At 41.4% G+C, this 26,387-nt stretch overlaps 1 protein-coding gene across 7 annotated transcripts in view; it reads left to right on the plus strand.

The window, feature by feature from the left end:
- The window catches only part of LOC125461272 (receptor-type tyrosine-protein phosphatase T), a 1,279,761-nt gene that overhangs the window by 640,807 nt on the left and 612,567 nt on the right, over positions 1-26,387 (plus strand). The window lies entirely within an intron of this gene.

Here is a 26,387-nt window from a genome sequence, read left to right on the forward strand (position 1 = left end):
TTTTCTTTCACCATGCCATGTATTTTCAGTGCTGGAACAAAATCTAGCTCCTAGTGATAGCCTCAGCAAATCACTAGCCAGAGAGAGTAAAAGAGATGCAGACTTAAACTTTGTCAACTGTACTCTAACCTACCAGTGTGATATTTCTTGATTTCACACATCAACAATTGTGCAGTCTCTGTGAGATTTCCAATTAATGTCATATGTATACTTCTGTGTTGTAAGGCAGTCACCATGAATGAGTTCTGAGGAAGGGTCACTGGAACTGAAACGTTGACCCTGATTTCTCTTCACAGATGCTGCCAGACCTGCTGAGCTATTTCAGCAACTTTTACTTTGTTGTTGACCACAAACAACATTGTTAAGACCATACAAGTTCATTACAAATACAGTACTCATTGGGAAACCTTTCACCCCAAGATCCTGGATTACATTTGAATTCAGTTTCCAGAATTTAAAGGGCAACATTAAATCCTAAAATAATTGTCCTAGGCATGTTAGCACACGTCTATCAAAGTCCTGTAGGGAGTAACCCTACATTTGCTGGCTCAGCTGAAATGCATGAAAAAAACACTTGTGAAGCTAGCCCTATTGCAAGGTTAGTCAGTCAGATGGTAGCTTAATTGTTTGCTGAAGGGAGGTTTGTGTTGAAATTAAGTGTGGTAGTCAGTAAGTGGTGTGCTGAACTGGTGACACAGTATATCTGGGTCAAGTCCTGTCAAAACCAGATGCAGGTCACTGGATATTTAATATTTATTAGCAAAACAAAGTGCATTGGCCCAAAGGGTGTATGAATATCATTCACCTGATTGGACAGTGCACAGACTTCAAGGAAATAGCTTACATGAGCAGGCCGACCTGGAGCCAAGGTTCATTAAAACTGAGAGAGAAGCCTCCTTCCAAAGAAAGCAAGCAGCTGTTCTCATGAGTGAAAGTCAAATGACCATGGTAGGTGGTACACACTTAGGACATTAACTGTTGGTCAACTGATCAATTGCTAAAGACTAGACAATGTCAAGGCTGAATGCATGGAAAGGGGTATAAGAGAGTTTGTCTCAGTGAATTAGCTAGCTAGCTCAGGAAGAGGAGATTTGGTCAGAGCAGATTGATTAACTGTTTCAGTCTGATCTTTGGGCAAGCCCATATACACAGGATCACTTGTGGTTTTAAGCATTGTACAGGTAAGCTTGTGATGTATTACTATTAATACAGTATTTTGTTGTGTACATTGCTTCAAAAGAAAACAATTGGGTATACACTGTTGGTGATAATGGGAACTGCAGATGCTGGAGAATCCAAGATAATAAAATGTGAGGCTGGATGAACACAGCAGGCCCAGCAGCTTCTCAGGAGCACAAAAGCTGACGTTTCGGGCCTAGACCCTTCATCTGAGAGCATGATGAAGGGTCTAGGCCCGAAACGTCAGCTTTTGTGCTCCTGAGATGCTGCTGGGGCTGCTGTGTTCATCCAGCCTCACATTTTATTATCCTGGGTATACGCTGTTGTTGGGGCTGCCTCAGGCTATCGATGTCCAGAGCATATCCGGTAAACTAGTAAACTGGAAGGGTAGGAATAAAAGCCTACAGTCCTTATTTTGTGACAGTTTCATGTATATTTAATTCCACAAAAAGCAAATGAGTATAACAAATGCTTAATTGTATGGACACTAATATTGCTAGGTGTAAACAATGCTGAATAGAAAGTCAGCACGCTGGTGAGTTTGTTTTGTTCTTTAATGTTACTTAGTGCAAACATTTAGTTCAAGATAATTTGTTGACCTTTAATTCTTGGGCACTAACTGCCATGCTGTATCAGGACAGGTTGTGTTTAATTAATAGGGCTGATTGATAAAGGCAGTGTTTCTTATGTCCTACAAGGATGTTCACTAATTTGCCCCTTGTGACAACTTCACTGCATTTTCTCGATCTCTGAGTTTTATTTCAAAAACATTCTCTAATTCAGCAGAAAGATTTCTATGTTATTGAGAATAATGTTAAGACATCAATGATTTACTTTGATTTACTTGAGCAAGTGTAAGATTAAATGCTGTGGTTGCATCAAAAATACAAATGGGAAAATGTAAAATAACAAAATAAAAAAGATCTTGCATAATTTCAGCAAATAAACAATGTAAATTAATTAATTAATTGTTAGGGAATGTTGTAATTCCAATAAAAGACAGCTAATTATATCTGTGTTGAAAAGATGAGATAGAACATGCACAGTGAACTATAGACCATCAATTCAATTTCAACAGTACAAAACTAATTGAATTCTTGAGCAAATAGAAAACTTCTAGAAACTAAAATAAAATGTTGAATAGTCAGAATGGTTTCAGGTCTTGCTTGAGTGACCCTTTTGAATTCTTTGAAGAGGTAATGCAGAGAGTAGACATAGTGGATGAAACATCCAAAAGGCCTTCCACTTCCATAAGTAGAATATTGTGAAAACATGCAAATTTAAGGGAAAGTTAACAGCATTAATAGTTCTAGTGATAATGGGAACTGCAGATGCTGGAGAATCCAAGATAATAAAATGTGAGGCTGGATGAACACAGCAGGCCCAGCAGCATCTCAGGAGCACAAAAGCTGATGTTTCGGGCCTGGACCCTTCATCAGAGAGGGGGATAGGGATAAACCAGCGCAGTTCGTCCCCTCCCCCCACTGCATCACACAACCAGCTCAGCTCTTCCCCTCTATCCACTGCATCCCAAAACCAGTCCAACCTGTCTCTGCCTCCCTAACCTGTTCTTCCTCTCACCCATCCCTTCCTCCCACCGCAAGCCGCACCTCCATCTCCTACCTACTAACCTCATCCCACCTCCTTGACCTTTCCGTCTTCCCTGGACTGACCTATCCCCTCCCTACCTCCCCACCTATACTCTCCTCTCCACCTATCTTCTTTTCTCTCCATCTTCGGTCTGCCTCCCCCTCTCTCCCTATTTATTCCAGAACCCTCACCCCATCCCCCTCTCTGATGAAGGGTCCAGGCCCGAAACGTCAGCTTTTGTGCTCCTGAGATGCTGCTGGGCGTGCAGTGTTCATCCAGCCTCACATTTTATTAGCATGGATAGTTTGTTGGCTTCAAGATAATGAACAGAATAGGAATACATTGTAACTTTTCACCAAAGGAGACCATGAAATGTGGGTATCACAAGGATCAATATAAGTCACATAATTGTCCACAATTTGCATTAGTAATTTAGGCATTTGAATCAAAACATGATTTCCAGGTTTATGGAATGGTCTAGCACATTAGGAGGATTATTCAAAACTGAGGATGATAGCAATAAATTTCAAGAAGACGTTAATAAGCTTGCATGATGGCAAACTAACATAGTTAAGCGTGAAATATTGTGTTTTGGAGAAATAAGGAGACCATATATTGCTTGGAAAATAACTAACTAAATGGAGTAGAAGAGTGAAGGGAATCTGAGCATATGCAAATCATAAAAAAAATGTAGTACCAACTTATAACATTATGATTAAATTGCACTGAGCATTATGACTGGCTTTTCACACCCAGTCAGGAGTAAAGAATCCTGACATTTTCTAGCTCTGGAAACGCAACCCAGGAGAAGATGTCCTGGAAGTTGTAATTTTTATTTTGTTGTGGCTGGATTTGCTGGGAATTGAGTCAAATGACTCTGAAATGAATGTGAAGGCTGCTGAGTATGGAAGAGAGGTGGATGGAAAACATGTCTCAATATTCCAGCATTGCGTTGAGCATTTTTAAAAAGTTAAAACATAAAATATCCCTCCAGCTCTCAGTCTTCAGATTCCCTCAACAACATACAGACTCTCCATTGTCATTTTATGCTCTTCTGCCTAGCCCCTTGACCCTGATAATCTCTATATCAACCCATGCCTCACTGCGCATACCTATGACAGTTTTTGGTCCATATACCAACTTAGTGGCAACTGTTACCAACTTGTGTCGCCTACCACCAATCTTTTCCCTTGCATTTACCACGACAACTCACCTATTGTCTCAAATGGGCGTACCTCCGGAGCCATGCTCAATTTATATAAAACAAATTTCAAAGTATCTCATGTAGATTTCATTTTAAAAAGTATTCATTAACATAAGCTCATTCAATACATTTACATTCTTTCAAATACATAGTCCTTTGTATGTGGAGGTGTCGGTGTTGGGCCGAGGTGAACACGATCAGAAGTCACATGACACAGGGCTATGGGCCAACAGGTTTATTTGAAATCGCAAAAAAAAACTTCACTTGACAAAGGAGCAGCATTCTGAAAATTTGTCGTTTTCAAATAAACCTACTGGCCTATAACCCAGTGTCATGTGACTTCTAACAGTCCCGTTATTGAAAGCTGTTTTAATCAACTACTTAATTGCATTGGAATTTAAGCATTGAAATTCATAGTCCCACATCAAAGACTCTATAAATACGTGGAGCTGAAAGATGATTTGAAAAGCTGTGCACCTGACTGAGATGATGAAAATATTGTGAAATAATTTATTTTATCCCAATACGTGCAATGGTAGCCTGCAAAACAAAGTGAATTAGGAGACTTTTTTTTAAACACAGAACATTATTTTTCAGATTTCCTAAGAGCAGGAGTTTTAAATACCTTAACAGTTACCATTGTCAGTTTCCCTTAACAGTTCCTCTTAGTTCCTTTTTATATGTTTCAGGGTTTCTCTTGAGAGCTTTGATAATTGCTTTCAACACTTCTAATGAGTTTCGTAGTTACAATTTGGTACACTTTTTGCAAAGAATCAAACCAAGTTTTAACAATCTCAAAGTGCACCTTACATATCCCAACGGGCACCTGACTGGTCCAAAGGGTATCTGAACTCCAACAAAAGCATCCCAGTTCAAATCTATTAACTTTCCAAACTTTCCTGGCTATTCGAAGATATCTGCAAAATGCAGGCCTTCTTGTACTAAGGCTAATTTGCACATGTCATTTTTTGCACACCCAGTTAACCTCTATCAGACATGGATACAGGCAGTTGCAGTGAATTTGTGAATTATGACCTGCTTCCATTCCCATTCATAATGGAAATGGTATATGCATTCTCCTAGAGCACGACTTTTAATTTTGCTCTCCCTCTCCATTTTTGAAAAGGAGAAGCTTTCCGTAAATGTGAAAATGAAGGCCCTAGTCTTTGTCTCTGGAACAGTAAAGAAATTCTAAGAAGCTGTATTCAGTTTTGATTAGACCATACTTGGAGTACTGTATGCAGTTCTGTTCACCAGAATATGGACAGAGATATACTAGAGACTGTACAAAAGAAACTGTTAAGATATAAAGACCATACCTTATGTTTTGTGTTTTCAATTGTGGACTGAAATGGGCAAAGGACTGTTTTAAAAACCAAATATTGTGGAAGGGATTGCTGCACCTTTTACCTGGCATTCATTATAAGTGATGTTTACACTGGTGTTTGTTCAAGTAGTGGAGAGATCACAAAAGAGGAGCTGGAACCAGGGGATTTAACCAGTAATGAGTAGCAGCTTAGTCTCTGGAGTGATGACAGTTATCAAGGACAAAGACATTCTGTCTGCCAACAAACATGTGATTGACTTCTAAGTAGCTGAACAGTCCATGGATGTGGATGTTTGGTCAGAAGGCATCAAACCTCAGCTGTCCTTCTCTCTGCAGGGCAGAATTTCTCAACCTGAAGTAAATCAGTTTATTTCTCTTCATCAGTTGTTATAAGCTATGGCTTTTAACCAATAAGTCAGAGATTTTATAAGCATGAGCCAGTTGCTCTGTGCCTCCTACAAGCAAGTAAAAATACCTTGAGAAGGAAGATTGAAGAATTGGATGTCATAATGGCCAAAAGAATTATCTCAGCAAATCCTGTGGACAAGGACCATTGCTCTGTCTTCCCAATATTTCCCTTCAACATGTAATACTCTATTTATCTGTGTATGTAGGAGGGGTTTCACAAGGGGTTTGAGTTTTAATTTGTGGGTATCTGTTGAAAATACAAAGTTGCTAGAATTAGGTTATTTATAATAAGTAGCTATGCTTGTTAAATACAGAAACGTGATCCGTGCTTTATATCAACCTGTGTCCAAAAGACAGGTAAGTTTGGGGATTTTTAATATTTCTATAAAAACCTTTAACTTCTGTGACAACTCTGGCAATAACAGAGTTTCATTTCTGGCACACTATCTGAGTGATGTTTACGAAAAGAATGCCAAAACAGCCAGGCGTACCCATCCAGAAAGGGTCTTGTTTATCTTGGAAAGAATCCTGACTAAAAAGCTTTTGCACTGACTCTGGTTTCAGTTTTGGTCCCGATATTTGGATGCATAATTTAAAATCAAATGATGTGCTTTGGGATAAGTTGTGATCTCAGACGCATTTTTGAGGCTTGCTAAATTTCTGGAAGCATGTTTTAGATATCAAATGCAGCTTTCTACATGTTGTTGTATAAACAAAAATTCATAAACTTTACCACATATTATCTACATTCCCCCCCCCCCCTCCCCCACCAAGAGCTTCCCTTATTCCTTCTATTTCAACTGGCATGCTGTCCCTCCTTATGAGAATTGTTCAGTGCCTTTGTGCCAACATTGCCAGACTGGCCTCTGAGATTATATACCACCATGACATTATTCGACATGATGTACTGCTGGTACTTATGTTAGTTTACATAATGTGAAAGAGAAACATGAATCAAATACTGTTGAAGAATACAATGTACTTTATTTATGGAACCTGGTATTTACATACTTCTGTTTACAATCACAAGCACTTGCATCTCTGGGCTCAAGCTATGTCATTTGAGTGTGCTGTAGCATGCTGCCTTTAGCATGCCTTTCTGAGACAGGACAGAGCTCAGTAAGGTAGTGACTTTATACCATTAGGTCACATGCCATAATATAGTGAAGATGACATCATAAGCATGTCTCTTAAAGCTGTGTCACGCATCTGCTGTGAGACATAACACCACATCACCATTTTTCCAAAGAAGATAAGTCCCAAACAGGTTTACGTCATTGTACGGAGGCACATGTGGTCAATTCAACAATTATACAGACATGTGAAAACAGACTTAACAGGACGAATAATTCAGTTTTAGTATAACAGTTTTTGGAGGTTTGACAACTTATATTTATCTGCTGATCATATACCCATCTGGAAGACTGTGTTTTATTCTTTCGTGTTGTTGATTGACATCTTGATTGTTGTGGTGTGAGTTGCTGTCACCCAGCCTTATCATTACCATTGGAATTTCCTTCCTTAATCATTGTTCATGATTGGCATGTCATACATTGCTCTGAGCTGGCTTCTGTTTTCCCAGAGTGGCACCGTGATTAGTAATTGTTCCATACAACCTAGACTGAAGGTGTATTTTAGAAACCTTTGCTGGTACATGTGGCTTGATTTCTGACTCATGCTCTCTATCTGACTTGTAGCTGGGCTAGTTCTTTTCTGGCTTGTGGGTGTGGTGTATGTGTTCCATTCTCCTCTGTCATTAAAGAGGAAAGTGCTGTCGCTGTTTCATTCTCACCTTCATAGGTGTGGTTTGAATCTTATCAATGGTCACAATGCTGAGATCATTGCATACCGGTATGTCTGCCATTCCTTGACCATTGGTGTCTACCTGGTAGAAGTTTTAGGAATCCAAGCTGAACTTATAATCGTACGATAGTGTTAAATTACACACTGCGCTGAATTAAGGATCCATTATGTGCTGTGAGATGTTCTTTTATGGGGGTGTACCATTGGAGTGCTACTTTTTGGTATCATTTCTTTTAGGATGAATAGTGGTAACATGTTGGCACTAGTTCGAGTATCAATTTTAGTTTTTAGGATGTGTTGACCTGCTTTTTGGGGTCATGTGATAGCATGATAACAGCTCATCTTAGGATTGTCAAGTTGGTGTGAGAGTTTAAAGCTTGGTCATCTTCCAAAGGTGGCTTTTCAGTTTCTTGACGGTTCATGTCACTGATATACTTTTGTACCTTTGGACAGCTGTCAGTGCTGCTCATGTTCTGGTGCAGTATGGCTTTGTCAGTCACCCAGATCTTTGAAATAGATAAATTTGAAAATTTACCTTAGAAATACCTTTGAATCAGAATGAATATTGCCTCCAATGCCCTCAGCACTAGCCTTGTAAAAGATCAACACAAACATGAGTAAAAAAAAAAATCACAGTAGACTTCAAGTTAATTGAGTTTGCATCATCATTAAATATGAATCAAGGAACAACTTGTTTATATCGGTCTTGAAGGGTCTGAAAAGGTTAATGCTTGGTTGGGTAAAGTAAGCACTAGCCACTGTGATGCATTGAAGACTTGATGGGAGTGGTCTTGTGAGCGACAGACTTAAGGCTGGATCTTCCCAACAATCTTTGCAGTAATGTAGAGTCTATTCTAGTCTGTAAAGAGCTGCAAAGATGCAACAAACTACTTCCTGTTAACTCTACAAGTCACTTCTAAAACCAGAAAATGGCTACCCTTGCACACTCATGATACATTAGCCCCTAAAGAACCCACATACATAGGAGATACATACTAGAAGGGATGACTGAACTCATGATAAAATATTGCCTATATTGGTTGCTCTACATAGTATATATTTATAGTTCTTTTTTAGTTCAAGTACTTTCTAATGGTAAATGACAGTTATCAATAAAAATTGGATTATGAAATCCTTAACTGCTTTATGTAAGATTCTCTCACCATCACTGTTTTGTCTATTGCCAGTAATTCCTATTGTGTTTTGCTGATGACAAAATAGCAAAATGGTAGTCAGTCTTTTTATTCTGTGACTAGTCCGTTTAGGACATCAATAATTGACATTTTAGTTGCAGAGTCTTTTGGGGTTTGATACCATCATCATTCTCTTGGATTTCAAATTTGTAACACTGAAATTATTCTGAGATAAATGATATGAGACCTGTGTCTATGTCACACTTAACTAAATGTTCACAATACTGTAGTTCCTGTCATTTAACATTCCCATTCTTCCCTTGACCCAGTTCAATAGCTTCTCATCTGAATTAACAGTAATGGCAGCTATTTATTCTCTGAAGATGACAATTCCAGTATAAGCCAAAGGAGCTCCATAAAATGAAGCACTTCCTTTCAAATTCTGACACAGGATTCTTGGGAAATGTTGTACTATCCCTGAGTTAATGGAGCTGACTCAATTAACATATACTAACACGTCTTAATGATTCATCATCAATTTTGGCTATTCAAAGATTTTTTAAAACAATTAGCACTAAGGTGATTGCACGTTACTGCAAGCATTCTGAGTTATATTTTGAACATATTCTAACTTGGTATTGTTATTATAAAGCAATTGAATGTCGGCAGTTGTGCAGATTTAATCCATCACATTTTGAAATTGAGTTGATTTATAAAAGCAAAGTTAATTTCTTAACTGCTGTGATAGCATTATATCACCTTATATTTTTGCTTATTTTTATGTTGCCTAATTAAAAATAATCTGGATTCCCCAAAATTTGCTCAGGTTTTTTGCATTTGTGGGAAGAAAATACGCAATGGATGTAACCTTGAAAAAGAACTTCTGCTGTCAGGTCTACCAACTGACTTAGCGTCCAGTCCCTGTACATCTGCATTCCGCATGGAGATGGCCTCAAGGCCCTCCGCTTCTTCCTGTCCCGCAGGCCCGACCAGGCCCCCTCCACCGACACTCTCATCCGCCTAGCGGAACTCGTCCTCACACTCAACAACTTCTCTTTTGACTCCTCCCACTTCCTACAGACTAAGGGGGTGGCCATGGGCACCCGCATGGGCCCCAGCTATGCCTGCCTCTTTGTAGGTTACGTGGAACAGTCCATCTTCCGCACCTACACAGGCCCCAAACCCCACCTCTTCCTCCGGTACATTGATGACTGTATCGGCGCCGCCTTTGCTCCCCAGAGGAGCTCGAACAGTTCATCCACTTCACCAACACCTTCCACCCCAACCTTCAGTTCACCTGGGCCATCGCCAGCACATCCCTCACCTTCCTGGACCTCTCAGTCTCCATCTCAGGCAACCAGCTTGTAACTGATGTCCATTTCAAGCCCACCGACTCCCACAGCTACCTAGAATACACCTCCTCCCATCCACCCTCCTGCAAAAATTCCATCCCCTATTCCCAATTCCTCCGCCTCCGCCGCATCTGCTCCCACGATAAGACATTCCACTCCCGCACATCCCAGATGTCCAAGTTCTTTAAGGACCGCAACTTTCCCCCCACGGTGATTGAGAACACCCTTGACCGCGTCTCCCGCATCTCCCGTGACACATCCCTCACACCCCGCCCCCGCCACAACCGCCCCAAGAGGATCCCCCTCGTTCTCACACACCACCCTACCAACCTCCGGATACAACGCATTATCCTCCGACACTTCCGCCATTTACAATCCGACCCCACCACCCAAGACATTTTTCCATCCCCTCCCCTGTCTGCTTTCCGGAGAGACCAATCTCTCCGTGACTCCCTTGTTCGCTCCACACTGCCCTCCAACCCCACCACACCCGGCACCTTCCCCTGCAACCGCAGGAAATGCTACACTTGTCCCCACACCTCCTCCCTCACCCCCATCCCAGGCCCCAGGATGACATTCCACACTAAGCAGAGGTTCACCTGCACATCTGCCAATGTGGTATACTGCATCCACTGTACCCGGTGCAGCTTCCTCTACATTGGGGAAACCAAGCGGAGGCTTGGGGACCGCTTTGCAGAACACCTCCGCTCAGTTCGCAACAAACAACTGCACCTCCCAGTCGCAAACCATTTCCACTCCCCCTCCCATTCTCTTGATGACATGTCCATCATGGGCCTCCTGCACTGCCACAATGATGCCACCCGAAGGTTGCAGGAACAGCAACTCATATTCCGCCTGGGAACCCTGCAGCCATATGGTATCAATGTGGACTTCACCAGTTTCAAAATCTCCCCTTCCCCCACTGCATCCCTAAACCAGCCCAGTTCATCCCCTCCCCCCACTGCACCACACAACCAGCCCAGCTCTTCCCCCCCACCCACTGCATCCCAAAACCAGTCCAACCTGTCTCTGCCTCCCTAACCGGTTCTTCCTCTCACCCATCCCTTCCTCCCACCCCCAGCCGCACCCCCAGCTACCTACTAACCTCATCCCACCTCCTTGACCTGTCCGTCTTCCCTGGACTGACCTATCCCCTCCCTACCTCCCCACCTACACCCTCTCCACCTATCTTCTTTACTCTCCATCTTCGGTCCGCCTCCCCCTCTCTCCCTATTTATTCCAGTTCCCTCCCCCCATCCCCCTCTCTGATGAAGGGTCTAGGCCCGAAACGTCAGCTTTTGTGCTCCTGAGATGCTGCTTGGCCTGCTGTGTTCATCCAGCCTCACATTTTATTGACTTAGAAGCTAAGGTCACTGGTTATTTCTTGTAAATTTGCAGCTGGTGTACACTTATGTTTTTTGATAAAGGGTTAATGCTTGGGTTACAGGATAAGAAACTGCCTCCTTGTTCCTTGTCCAGTTTTCCATAAACCATACAATACCACTAAATTCCAGGGTAACAATCGATGAAAACATTTTGAAGTAATTTGAATGTAAATAAGACATTGCATCGGCTATTACATTTTGAATACCAGGCATCTGCTTGCCATATAAGGCATTACATATGAGGTGCAGTACCCTCCCTTTAAATAAGTTTGGATGTCAGCTAATCAGCAAACATCTGAAACGGGGTGGGCTGCTCTTACACCCTTGGTACTTCAATCTGCTGGCCAGCTTGTGTTTGGAACCCTTTTTCCACAGGTCAAATTATAATGATGCTGTCACTTTAGAAGCATATTTTGTCCTGCTCTTCTTTTTGAGGAGAGGTTGTAAGGCAGAGGTGATGACCTGAGTACTTGAAGATGACTTACCTAAACAACTTATGAGGCTTTTAGTTATTTTTTGAAAGTCAGAACAATGGAAGCAACCTGAATGGGTGTGCCCAGCTCTCTCAAATCCAGATGCCTGGTTTTTGGTTTCTCTAGCAGCGTCAGAAGCTGCCTGAGGTCTCAGAAGTGTTGGAAGCTTCAGTGAATGATTTATAGCTGCTACTTTCTCTGAAATATCTCTTGTTTTTTTTCCTCTTGAATTAGAGAACTACAATGAGAATCTGTGTCTGAATTTGCTTTTTACCAAGGGCTGTGGTTATGGGATGTTACTGCATCTATTATTCTGTTAAGTTTTCCAATAGTTAAGGTGTTCTAAATTCCTCCTTCTTTTGTTTGTATTTTAACCATAATGTTTCAATAAATTGTGTTTTGCTTGATGTATAGGCATACAGGGATCAAACAACCAATCTTTGTCAAAACTGTTAGACACTTAACAAAAACTGCCATTCCAACACTTGCATTTGAATTAATAACTTGAGCTTAGTGATCACCAAACATGGCATAAATGAGATGGTTGTTGATTCAAGACCCAATCCATAGGCTGGAGTACAAAGAGCCAGCCTGCCATGTTCTTTTATTTTATTGACTCATTGGACATATACTGGCTAGGCCAGCATTTATTGCCTATTTGTAGTCATTGTTGAGAAGATGGTGGTGATTGTCTTCTTGCACCACTGCAGTCAACATGCTTTGGTAGACCCATAATGCCATTAGGAAAGGAATTCCAGGATTTTGCCACAACAACGGTGAAGGAAGGGTGATGTATTTCCAAATCAGGATAGTGAGTGACTTGGATGGGAACTTGCAGGTCATGGTGTTCCCATGTATCTGCTGCCCTTGCTGCATGAGATGATTGTTGGTTTGGAAGGTGCTGTCTGAGGGCCTAACAAATTTGTTGTACTTTAGTGCAGCACCAAGGAAGCACTATAGTTGGAGGTGATACTATTCAGATGCCGTGCTAAGCCAAGATTCTGCCTGCCCTCAGAGACTGAATAAAACTATTCTGAAGAAAAGCCAGGGAGTGCTTTCCAGTATTGAGCCAAATTCTTTCCCTCAAACAAGACCAAAACAGAAAATGTGGTCATTCCTCACTGCGGTGTGCAAATTGGCTATTTATTCTCTTATATTACAACAAAGCCTGCGCTGTAAAAGTAGCTGAAAAGCACATCAGGATATCTGGAAGTCATGAAACATATTTAAGTACCAGTCTTCATTTCTTCTTTTGATCGGTTGTCAGAGTCTGCAGTATGACGACTAACAAACAGCTGAATTGAAGAATTGAGGATTGAGAGATTGATCTGCAAAATGAGACCACAATTTTTTCAATGGCTGCTGACAATTTGAACACCTTCCTATTGTCCTATTTGTTCCTTTTCTCTTTTGTGAGTCTGAGAAAGTAAATGGCCAATTTGTGACGATTAGAAAAGATTGTACATTCTATGCAGCATGTTTGAATAAAAAAAGGCCATAATTAAAGCACTTTCTAGGATGATTAAGATGGAATGAAAAATTGTAATCAGGATTTCTGATGCTATAATTTGCCTTTTGAATTTTTTTTATATATTACCAAAGTCATACTGACATGATGCAACAGTTGAAATTTGAAGGGGAGAGTGATTTGCTGTTACCGCGTTTGATCAGCAAGGTTTCTGTCTGAACTCTTAACTTTCAGAGAATTCTCTTTTCAGTTTCAAATGTGTTATTCATTTCTTTCCTTTGAACAGCAAATGCCCACATTTTGAGATTAAATATATTCTAAATTCCTGATTTCATCTGCAAGAAGGTCATACCTAAATTCAAATATAAATATTGCACACAAACAAAAGCAATGCCAACCTGAGGACCAAACTAAAACAAAGTGGAGTAATTAAATAGTTGTGGAGAGCTTTGATAATATTTTGATTACAATAGCTGTATTAAGTGGCTGTGTAACTCAATTTGTGCTTGACTTCGCTTCCACTAATGAATCCCAATAAAACCTACAATTCATCCATTGGTGACACCAATGGACATCCAAAATGGAGCAGAACAAGAAGTGTCAAGTGAAATTATTCATCTGTTCAGTGCATAAGACAAAATGGATGAGACAGTAATTGTGAATAATTTGGTGGAGGGATAATGAAAGAAGGGGTGACTGATGGTAGAGGCTGCAAGAGGAACACGAGGCAGGATTTAGTGGGCCTGTCTACAATCTTGCCCACCGGTTGGAGAACCGGTGGAGAATTCTCATCAGTTTTATTGGGGAAATCACACCTGCTGAGAACTGAGAGCCAATGTTCCCCTCGGCAAATTCCTCAGCCTTTTGCTGAGTGAGTTTGTGCAGGGCCTCAGCAGGTTACAGTGAACCCAGACATTCATTCTGATGAGTACTGCAGCTCTCTGCCTGAGTGGTCCAAACATTGGAACCTTGTCTATAACTGTCCAGTATTCTGGCCTGTTGTTTCCTGTTCGAGACAGGGATGTCATTGTACGTTTTGTTGGCTCGACATTGAGAGTTCTGCAGTTGTGCTATTAGCCAGATCTTCTGTGACTATCCCCTGTTGCTGATACACCCAAACTTCCATGTACTCCCTCATAAATAGTATCATCCTGATCACAGCCAAGATCTCTTAAAGCAGCCATGTGCGTGGACACATAAGCAGTAAATCTGGAAAGGAGAGTTATGAAAGTCCCCCCTCCCTCCATCACCACTGAACTTCCCTTTGTCAGCCTCAAACTCAGTCCAACTTCTCTGCCTTGCCATTTAACAAGGCATTCCCTTTGACAGCCATGACCAGCATCAGGGCCCTGTCTCTCACCCATTTTACCCCATGCCCCACCCCACCCATAACCCTCAACCTTCCATCCATCACCTGTGACACTACCTCTGTCATGCATGAGATTCCTGCAGTAACACTGGAGTCTCAGGACTTGAGCGGTAATTTTCCCTGGCAAATGATATTAGATCAGTTTAGGATGTCTAGTCAGCACGGACGAGTTGGACTGAAGGGTCTATTTGTATGTTGTATGGGCTGTATAACCCTCTGATTGTATGATCCTTGTTCTACCTACAGTCATTTTTAACCTATGCTACTTTCTCTGGAAGACCAACTGCGTAAAATGGTGTATGTGACCTTTCAAGCTCACTCATCCACCTTCTACCTTCCTATTGCTATCCACTAACATCCCCCCCCATTATCCTGGCTCACCGATGTACTCTCCCCCCGTTACCTTTGTGCCTCATCACGTGAATTTGGGTAGTAAAATATTGTCCTTCCCACCTCCCTGAGCCTTCACTGATTACCATCCCCATGCCAACCTTGACGCCAAATCTTCTCAATAAACGTGTCATTTCTTTTTGTTTCCATTTCCCTCTCTTTCCCATGGGGCCATCTCATAGTTGACCCTGACTCTAGATCTGCCATTCTACAGCATGCCACAGCTCCAGCTGTCACAATTGCTGTGCCCCCTACTGCCTGGTTTCCAGAATTCAATATCCAGATTCCGCCATTTACCACCAAATGCTATAGTTTAGGATCAACTCTCTCCACCCATCCCTGCATGGAAAACCCTATCCCAATCCTGACCAACAAACAAGACCACCTAGCCTTTAAGATGAAGTGGAAAAGCTCCTTAAGATTATATCTTTTCCTTAACATTAGGTCTTTGCCTTCTGTGCTCATTGCTACATCCTTTCTCTCTCTTTCCCTCTGTCTGTCTATCTCTGTCTCTCTCTGTCTCTCTCTCTCTCTCTCTCTCTCTCTCTCTCTCTTTCTTTCCTCCCCTCATCCCTTCCCCCACAAGCCCCAATCTACCCCAGAGAGCCCTGCCTTGCTGCCGTGTGCTGTTTAGACTGCTGCCACTCTCCCTCCCTCAGCCAGAACGTCCCGCCCCGTTGCTGTTTATTCATTGACACTTGATTCTGGATTCAAGCCTACCTGCTCCAGAGGTGTGTAATAACATCTCTGAGCAAGTTGATTAGGAAATACTTAACAATGTTCCCTGGAGAGGGAAAAACCTACTGTCTCCAACCTCAGCAAATTGACCATCTTGCCTGCTGCACACCAATAATATTCCATCATGAATCTGAAGGCATCTGTTTTTCATTCGCAGATGACTTAACCTGATAAGTGCACTTAATCCTGGTGAGATTCTTTCAATGAGAAAACTTGACATGAAACTGCACACAAAGTCCTTCCTGAGAGTTGCCATTGGAAACTTTGACCCAGTGTCAAACTTCTGACAATTTACAAGTGGAGTTTCAAAGTCAGACAAAAAAAAACCGAACCTCTCACAAGCTTAAATAGGCCTGCCTACCAAGTTTCCCTTTCTGGGAGCACCACCAGATTGAGTTCTTTTCTGCCTCTTGTACAGTTGGTCAGGGGATGCATTTAATCTACTGAGAGGCTGTTACCAGGGACTAATTTCATTAATTTCCGCTGGCATCTACTTTCTAATCACCTATACCTTTTGATGTTTCTCTTGCTGTACTTCTACAAACTGAGGGTAACGTGATTATTTTGATGAAGAGGATAAATGGAAATTTCTTACGGCTAAGGGATTGCCTATAATATTGATCTGTGCACACACTTTTGCATGAGTAAAGACACCTACAAAAGCTTTAAATTTTCTAGTCCATTCAAAGTTTAGATTTTGAATTACTTGAGCTTTACAAGATATTAATTACTTTTCAAACCAATGTATCAAGCCTTTGTTTAATTCACAGCTGCTTTGTGGGTCCAGACATCAGTGTTTGTCACTAAGAGCACATTCTGTGATTGTGTCTTCCTCAATGTTTCTTCCGGTTGGTGTTCAACATTGAGGAATATTCATTCATCAGCTGCAGGGGTGGTAAGTGGTAACAAACAGGAGATTTCCTTGAGCATGTTTGACCCGATAGCTTGAGGTTTTATGGGGTGCAGATTCAGTTGAAAGCTTCCAGAGCAACTGTCACACAACTCTATATAATTATTCTGTCTCCTATGGTGGGTCTGTCTAGCCAATGTCATCGAACTGTGCCCAGGCAGGATGATGGTGATTTCTGGCACGTTGTCTGTAAGCAATAATTTCAAGGATATAATGATTTCAAGTATTTGCTTCACTATTCCATGAGACAGCTCTCCTGACTTAGCCACCAGCTCATGGATGTTGGTAAGAGGAGCTTTACAGTTTGACACGGCTGGGTTTGCTGTTATCATTTCCAGTGCTTGGGTTGATGCGTAGGGGGATGAGCTGGTTTCATTCCTTTTTGATGTTGCTGTAGTGGTTTGATATAATTGACTGGTTTGCTTGATCATTTCAGAGGGCAGTTCAGAGTCAACTGTATTGCTGTGTGCCTGGAGTCACAGGTAGGTCAGACCAGGTAAGGCTGGGAGATTTCTTTCCAACAAAGACATGAGTGAACCAGATAGAGAGAGTTTTCCAAAAATCAACCATGTTCACCATTTAGCTAGCTTTTAATTACAGATTTTATTCATTGAATTCAAATTTCACCATCATTGTGGCAGGATTCAGACCCATACCTCCACAGCATTAGCTTGGGCCTCTGAATTACTAGTCCAGTGACACTGCCATTGCATCACAGCCTCCCATTATTAACACGTTTGTGCTTGTGGGAATTGCTGTGTAGGAAACAGGACAGGTCCATACAGGCTTTTCTGTGGTCAGCAGGAGCTGGGGATCTTTAGCTCAAAGGCACACAGTACTTGATCAATTGACCTAACAGCAGGAAGTTGGCCTGACTGAAAGTTACCTTTCTTCATTTGCTGTAGACGCCTTCATGCAGCCCCTCTTCCTGACCCCTCCACATATCCTCCCACAAAGTTCCACTTTTTCAAATCTCTTCTTCATGAGTCCACAACCTCTACCCCCAATAGCCCAATACATCCACCACCCCTTCTATGCAATCCACAGCCCTCACCTGTGTCCTGGAATCCAGCATTGATCCCCGACCTCGGCTAAACATTTGGCGGATGCTGGCTGCAACCATTACTCCCCCTGCATTGCTGGTTCACTGGAAACTACAACTCTCTGGCTGTCAGCTTTCAGTAAGTGGGTCTTTTGTATCAGGAAGAGGGCCCACTGGCCTGTTTAGTGCTTGATGGGACAAGACGTGAAGGACCTTCCCCAAAAGTGGTGACTTGGCTCCAGTGAATTCTCTGCCTGGCAACTGAGACTCTCATCACTTCCAAGATTCCCCTCCTGGTTACTGAATATCTGTTTATAATGCAGATTCTAGGTACATCAGTGTTGAATCACAGGTAGCTCTATTACATGAGTTTCTGAAATAATTGAAATAATTTTCTGTTGCTCACCATTTTTCATTCCCCTATGAATGTTGTTTTCATAATCTCAACGATAGGGCTTGATTGCCTCATTAATGTGTCATTTGCATGCTTAAACTGTTTGACAGCAGCTTACCTTTAACGGAATGGAACTAAATACTATAGGATTATAATCAACACAACCTGGCAGAGAAAATATTGAAACTACCCCAGAAAGATAACAACTTGCTTCTTTCACCTTATTGCTGCTAGCAATAGAGGGCTACATGTATCCACTACTTAATGTTTCATAATGTAACTGATGTGCACCGCTTTGTTTCCGTGAACATTCTGATGTATTGGGTATCTTCCTCCTCAGATTCAGCTCTCAGTCAAGCTTTCAGAGTGCACATGACAGCATGTTATTTAAGAAAAATGTAATTTGAGTAAAATCTACTGGCCTTCTAAATATAGGCTTTACGGATCATGATTAAGAGAAAAATATACAAATCCTCCATGTATTTTCTTGAGCTTAGCAATAGCTTATTTTAACTGTACATGCTACAAATGGAATTAAAGATGTTGATTAAAAATTGCTTTGCAAGCTAGAGTTAGTGACCTTTGCATTTCGTTTTTGTACTCGAAGAAGCTTACACTTTTAATTGGATTTAAACCACAGTTTTTCACATTCTAGTCTTTTTTTTCTGAAAGCCTCATTGATAAAATGTCTTTCTGAAGACAAAAGAACAAATATTAAATGCGGAGGTAGTAAGAACTGCTGATGCTGGAGTCCGAGATAACACAATATGGAGCTGGAGGAGAACAGCTGGCCAGGCAGCATTAAAGGAGCGGGAAAGCTGACGTTTCGGGTCGGGACCCTCCCTCAGAAAATATTAAAGCATCCTACTTTGCATAGATTCAAATTGTGATTTAATTTCTACCACATAGAACATATATGTTTGAATGTGAATGAAAGGACCGAGCAAAATATTGTTGACTTAATGAAGTGTTAGTGCCACAATTATATTCATTTGTATATAACACATTTTGAAAGTTAGTTGCAGCTTTGCAAAGCGTTGCTTCAAGAATTCCAACTGTGGTTTCTCTGGGGATATGGCAACATCACACTTGATAGTATTATCATAAAATAATTATGAAACTATGGATCATATCTTCGTAAATGTTAATATTCTTGTCCACGTGAAATGTAATGATAGGGAATTTTTTTATTGATCTTTGACAGCCAATCATTAATGGTATAATAGCAGCAAATTAATTCTGTTCAGCAGACAGATATTGTAAATGATTAGTTCATTTCTCATAAACTGGCAAATGAAGTTTCATTATGTGAATCTTAAACTTGGATATTGCCCTCTGCAAGACATACATCTACCATATCACATACAGCTTCACATGACAATTAAAGAAGAAAATCCTGATTGTATAAAAAAAAGACATCAGTTATTCCCTGTTGTTCACTCTATTTGTGTAACTTAATTCTTTTATGGTTTAAAGCTCTTTCTGCCACATGAGAATACAACAGTTGACTCATTCTTTTCTCCATACCTTAATTTCCAGATGATATCTAATCTAATCTGCAGTTTAGTCTAACAAGTATTTTCTTCACCTTTAGAAAACAAGTCAGCACATTCTCTCAAACTCTCGGACCTCAGTCAGCAACTGGTTAAACAGGTATTCCCAGTTGTACATACATTGTGATTCTGAAGAACCATTTTCCCTCAAAAGGAAAGCAATTTGTGCTCGTACCCCAAAGTGTAATCTCCCATTGAGAGAAACCCTTACTTAATAGTGTTTTCACCATCTCTTTCCCCTATCAATTACATGAATAGCTTCTGCTTTCGGTCCTTTTGTAATCAATCTGACTTTGTAGTTGGAGAGAGTTAATGGGAACTGCAGATGCTGGAGAATCCAAGATAACAAAGTGTGAAGCTGGATGAACACCGCAGGCCAAGCAGCATCTCAGGAGCATAAAAGCTGACGTTTCGAGGCCTGAAATGTCAGCTTTTGTGCTCCTGAGATGCTGCTTGGCCTGCTGTGTTCATCCAGCTTCACACTTTGTTATCTTATGTTGACTTTGTAGTTGTCTGGGAAGATCTATTTGTCCATTCCTCATCTGTTTCCTTCAAAACCCAATGTAATCTTTTATTATCTACTGGTTTGGTAAATTTAGAGTGAATGTAATGGTGCCATTAGATGGCTGAAGTATCAACAATGGCAATCTTGCAGCTTTCATCTGTTTCAGAGATAGTAGGAACTGATAGAATCTGAGATAACAAAGTATACAGCTGGATGAACACAGCAGGCCAAGCAGCATCAGAGAAGCAGAAAGACTGATGTTTCGGGCCTAGACCCTTCTTCAGAGATGGGGGCCGAAGAGATTACAAGAAAGTTGCAGTGGGAGAGAGATCCACTGAGGTTTTTCCGGAGGGAAGAGGGTAACCTCTTCAGGGTAGGCATCCTTAGAAGAGGCTTCACAGTGGGGTTAAAATTGTTTCAGAGATAGTGGGAACTGCAGATGCTGGAGAATCTGAGATAACAAGGTGTAGAGCTGGATGAACACAGCAGGCCAAGCAACATGAGAGGAGCAGGAAGGCTGATGTTTCTGGCCTAGGCCCTCCTTCAGAAATGGCCCTGATGCTGCTTGGCCTTCTGTATTCATCCAGCTCTACACCTTGCTATCTCGCTTTCATCTTGTGTTGAAGTATTAAATTAGGTTATTTCAGACATTTGAATCTCTCAGTGGATACATGTGGCAAGGCCTCAGATATGGGTAACTGAGACAACAAAAGTGCCAGTATCATCTGCCAACTGGGAAAGATGTATAATGAATATAAATTTGTGGTTGCTCAGCTGCTCCTTTCAGGATCCACATGCGGTGGGTGGTGTGCTTAACAGTTCACAGAACATAATGGCATGGAAAAATAACCGAAGAAACAATCTTAGCATCATGTTTCTATCATTTTTGTAAATGCCTCAGAGGGCAGGAACTGGTCGCCCTAATTTAAAACAGGTTATAGTGTAATTGTCAAATTAAAATGGCACATTACCACTGCCATGACACTACAGCAAATTCTTCCTTGTTTCTGAGCCATTGCAGTCACACTGGCAACTACAAATCATGTCCATGTGCAACATCCAGATGGTTAGCAGATCAGCAACATGTACGTTTTATGTATAATGCAAAGAAATAAATTTAAACCAAAGTCTCGAGGTGATTTCAACATCAGTTTTTCAACTCAGATTTACATTAGCTTTCGTACTCTTTGCTGGGCCATTTAATTACTTTACGTCCTGCTATAGTAATTCCACCAAGAGTTCGTAAAATATGTTAGCTTTTGAGATATGGAATAGGAAAATTGACAGATGGAGCTCATCCTGTACCACATCTGATTTTACTTGGCAATCTGGAAAATGCTCAGTTATACCCTTTCCACAAAAGAAAGAAAAACAAATCCAAACTAGTTGATTACTGCCTCAATAGTTTACTTTCCATCATCAGCAAAGTGAGGAAGGTGTCATTGACTGTGACATCCAGTGCCACTTAGTCAACAATAACGTGGTCGATGACACTCCATGAGATTCTGCCAGGGCTGTTTAGCTTCTGCCCCTATAGCAGCCTTAGTTCAAATATAAACAAAAGACCTGACCTCAGTTACGGTAGTGAACGTGCCTGCCCTTGACATCAAGGCAGCATTTGACCAAATGTGATACCAGGGAGCCCTTGTGAAACAAGAATCGATGAAGATCAGTGGGAAACTCTCGAATGATTAGAGTCATACCCAGCATAAAGGAATAATAATTATGGCTGTTGGAGGTCAGTCACCTCAGCTGCTAGATATCTCTGCATGTGTTCCTCAGCATAATGTCCTGAACCCGACCATCTTCAACAGCTTCACCAATGACCTTACCTCCATCATAGGTTCAGAATTGGGATGTTTGCTGATGATTAAGCAATGTTTAGCACTATTTGTGACTTCTCAGATACTGAAACAGCTTGAGTCTAAATGCAGCGAGACCTGAACAGCACCCAGGCTTGGGCTGACATATGGTGATATCTCACCACACAGTGCCAAAAAATGATCTTCTCCATCAAGAGAGAATCTATCCAGCAACATTTGACATTCAAAGTCCAGCATTTGTCAATCCCAAGTGTTTGACAGAAACTGAACTGGACCAGTTGTATGAATACTGCACCACAAAAGCAGAAGTTGGCTGCCGATTTTGAGGTTTGTAACTCACCTCCTGTCTTCCCAATGCCTGTCCATCATCTGCAAGGGATTATTCAGGAGTGTGATGGAATACTTCCCACTTCCTAGATGAGTGCAGCTCCAACAACACTCAAGAAGCTTGACACCAACCAAGAGCAAAGCAGCTTTCTTGCTTGGCACACAATCTAACATCTTCACATTCACACATTTACATTTCACATTCACTAGCTGCTAGACCAAGACTGTGGAAGGTGATGAGAGAACCGACAAGAGGAAAATAAAACATACTTTACCTCACTCTCACAAATTTACTGCAGATACATCTGTTCATGACAAACTGATAAGGGAAACTACCATATAGTCATTGTGGAGACAAAGACTCGCATTCATATTGAGGTAACCTAAAAGTGACTATATAACCAGTACTGACTGTCATAAAAACCCAACTGGTGCACTAATGTTCTTTCTGGAATGAAATTTGCCATCTTTAACCTGCTATGTCCTACTTGTGTCTCCAGACCCACAGCAATGTGATTATCTTGTAACCGCTGTCTGGGCAATCAGGCCTGGTATATACATGTGCCTGGCCAGCAACACCCACATCCTGTGAATGAATAATGAGAAAAGTCCTGGTGAAGCTACAAAATAGAACTTCTCCCATGTTAAACACTTGAGCAACAAGTTATAGACAGTCCTAAGCAATTCTGCAACCAATGGATCCGATCTAAGCACTGCAATCCTGTGATATCCGGTCATGAATAGTGGACAATTGAACTACTCACTGGATGAGGAGGCTCCACAAATATCCCTATCCTCAATAATGGGAAACTCAGCACATTTAGTTCAAAAGCCAAGGCTGAAATATTTACAACAATCTTCAGCAAAAGTACCAAGCCGATGACTCATCTTGGCCTCCTCCTGTGGTCCCGAGCATCACAGATGCAAGTCTTCAGCCACATGAAATGGTTGAAGGTACTAGATGCTGCAAAGACTATGGGCCCTGACAAAATTCTGGTAATAGTATTGAAGACACATCCTCCAGAACTTGCAAAATCCCTGGCCAATCTCTTCCAGTGTAGTGACAATGTTGGCATTTACCCAATAATGTGGAAAATGGGAAGATTTTTCCTGTACACATAAATCAGGACAGAACCAATCTGGCCAATCAGTGCCCTGTCAGTCTACTGTCAATAATCAGTAATGAGATAGAAAGTGTCATCAACAGTGCTATCAAACAGCACTTCTTTAGCAATAACCTGCTCACTGACACTCACTTTGTGTTCTGTCAGGGCCACTCAGCTCCTGACATCATTGCAGCCTTGGTTCAAACGTGGACATAAGACGTGAGAGCGACAGCCCTTGACATCAAGGTCAATCCACCTAGCCTGCACATCTTTGGACTGAGGAAACCAGAGCAGTTGTTGGAACCCCATGTTGATACAGGGAGAATGTGCAAACTCCACATAGACAGTCATCTGAGACTAGAATTGAACCCAGGTCCTTGATGCTATGCTGCAGCAGTGCTAACCACTGAGCCACCATTCCACCCAAAGATTGAAGGTTGAATAAGGTCTGTCTAAATATCAAGAACAAATGATTTAATGCCCATTCTTTAAAAATGAGTAAACCCGGTACTAGCTGTCAGAATAAAAATATGTTCTTATAGATAGGCCACCTGGTGCAGCTCAAATTAAAAATTTACCTGTTCCCAAGTTTCAATGGGCTTCATTGTTGATATTTCCCAAGGGATATGATATTTGAGCCTATTATGAGTGCTGGGGTAAACTTCAAAAATTAAACGTATCTATCTCAGCAGAGCGAGCTGACTTCACATTCTGACTCACAGTTTTAAGAGGCTATTAAAAGATTATGTGCCTACTTAGTAGCATTTTTGGAAATACCACAGCGATAGTCAACCAAATTGACTACTTTAAAATAATGAATGCATTTTGTGAATGACTGTTTGTTTTCCGTTTCAATTTAGCAGATTAGATTTTTTTGAAGTTTAATTGATTTTCATCTTCACAGGTCAGCTTAGTCTTGCCATAGAGGAGAGGATAAATAATTATGGAGTTGAAATTGGGAGTATGAGGTGATATGGCATACCGAGCTGGTATGGTGTTAGGAATTGATATGGAGATACATAGCGGTGACGTGGGGTATCTGTGGTACGTGGATGTGCATGCGAGTGTGGAGCGTGGAGGGCCTTCTAGCCTACTGTAGCATGACCCCACCTCTGTGATCACTATGTGCAAGTTATAAATTACATACAAAGGACCCATTTATACATGAAGATGAGTCTGCTGAGTCAGAATATTTTCTGACTTGAGCTTCCCACCTCCATGGCAAAAATCTTGACCCTAGTCTCCACAGCCCCTGGCTTAGTGAATTCCAAAAATTAACAACCTTCTGACAGGAAAGGTTCACTCTCATCACAATCCTAAATGTGAGATTTCTTTTATTGAAACTGCTGCACGAGGTCTTGATTCCCCATGGGGATAACATACACTCAACATTTACCATTTCAATTCCCTTCAAAATTTCATACGCGTCAATAAGATCACCTCTCATTTTCACAAAATCCAATGAGCACACACTCAATTTGCTCAACATGAGACAATCACTTCATTCCAAAGATCAACTCAATGAACTTTCTCTGAATTAGCTGCAAATCACTGTCCACGGGTATAGTACTGGAAGATTGGAGAGAAGCATACGTCATTCCCTTGCTCAAAAAAGGGAATAGGGATAACCCCGGAAATTACAGGCTAGTTAGTCTTACATCAGTGGTGGGAAAATAATTGGAAAGATAAGGTTTACGGTCACTTGGATAGACACAATTTGATTTGTGATAGTCAGCATGGATTTGTGAGGGGTAGATCATGCCTCACAAACCTTAGTGAATTCTTTGAAAAGGTGACCAAACACATGGATGTAGGTAGAGCAGTAAATGTGGTATACATGGATTTAAGTAAGACATTTGATAAGGTTCCCCATGGTAGGCTCATGCAGAAGGTAAGGAGGCATGGGACAGGGGGAAATATGGCAGATTGGATTCAGAATTGGCTGACCCTTAGAAAACAAAAGGTGATAGTGGACAGAAAATATTCAATATGGTGCTCAGTTACGAGTGGTATCCCACAAGGATCTGACCTGGGTCCTCTTCTATTTGTGATTTTTGTAAATGATTTGGATGAAGGAGTGGAAGGGTGGATTAGCAAGTTTGCGGATGATACAAAGGTCGGTCACATTGTGGACAGTGCAGAGGGCTGTTCTAGATTACAAAGGGACATTGATAGGATACAGAGCTGGGGTGAGAAGTGACAGATGGAGTTTTACCCTGAAAAGTGTGAGGTGATCCATTTTGGAAGAACAATCTTGAAAGCAGAATACAAGGTTAACAGAAAGATTCTTGGCAGTATGGAGGAGCAGAGAGATCTTGGGGTTAATGTTCACAGCTCCCTGAGAGCTGCCACCCAGGTGGATAGAGTTATTAAGAAGGCATATAGTGTGTTAGCTTTCATTGATAGAGGGATTGTGTTCAAGAGCCATGAAGTTATGCTCCAGCTATACAAAAGCCTGGTTCAGCCACATCTGGAGTATTGTGTCCAGTTCTGGGCACCTCATTACAGGAAAAATGTGGAGGCATTGGAAAAGGTGCTGAGGAGATTTACCAGGATGTTGCCTGGAATGGAGGGAAGGTCTTACGAGGAAAGGTTGAGAGAGCTAGGGCTTTTCTCTTTAAAATGATGAAGGATGAGACGTGACTTGATAGAGGTGTACAAAATGATCAGAAGTATTGGTAGAGTAGACAGTCAGAGACGTTTTTCTTGGGTGGATGTAGCTATTATGAGGGAGCATAGTTTTAAAGTGAGTGGAGGCAGATATAGGGGAGACGTTAGAGGTAGGTTCTTTACTCAGAGAGTGGTCAGGGCGTGGAATGCATTGCTGGAGACGGTCGTGGAGTCGGTCTTATTGAGAGCATTTTAGCGGCTATTAGTTAGGGATATAGATGATAGTATAGGGTAGTGG

The sequence above is a fragment of the Stegostoma tigrinum genome, chromosome 19 (assembly GCF_030684315.1).
Source record: "Stegostoma tigrinum isolate sSteTig4 chromosome 19, sSteTig4.hap1, whole genome shotgun sequence".
NCBI lineage: Eukaryota > Metazoa > Chordata > Chondrichthyes > Orectolobiformes > Stegostomatidae > Stegostoma > Stegostoma tigrinum.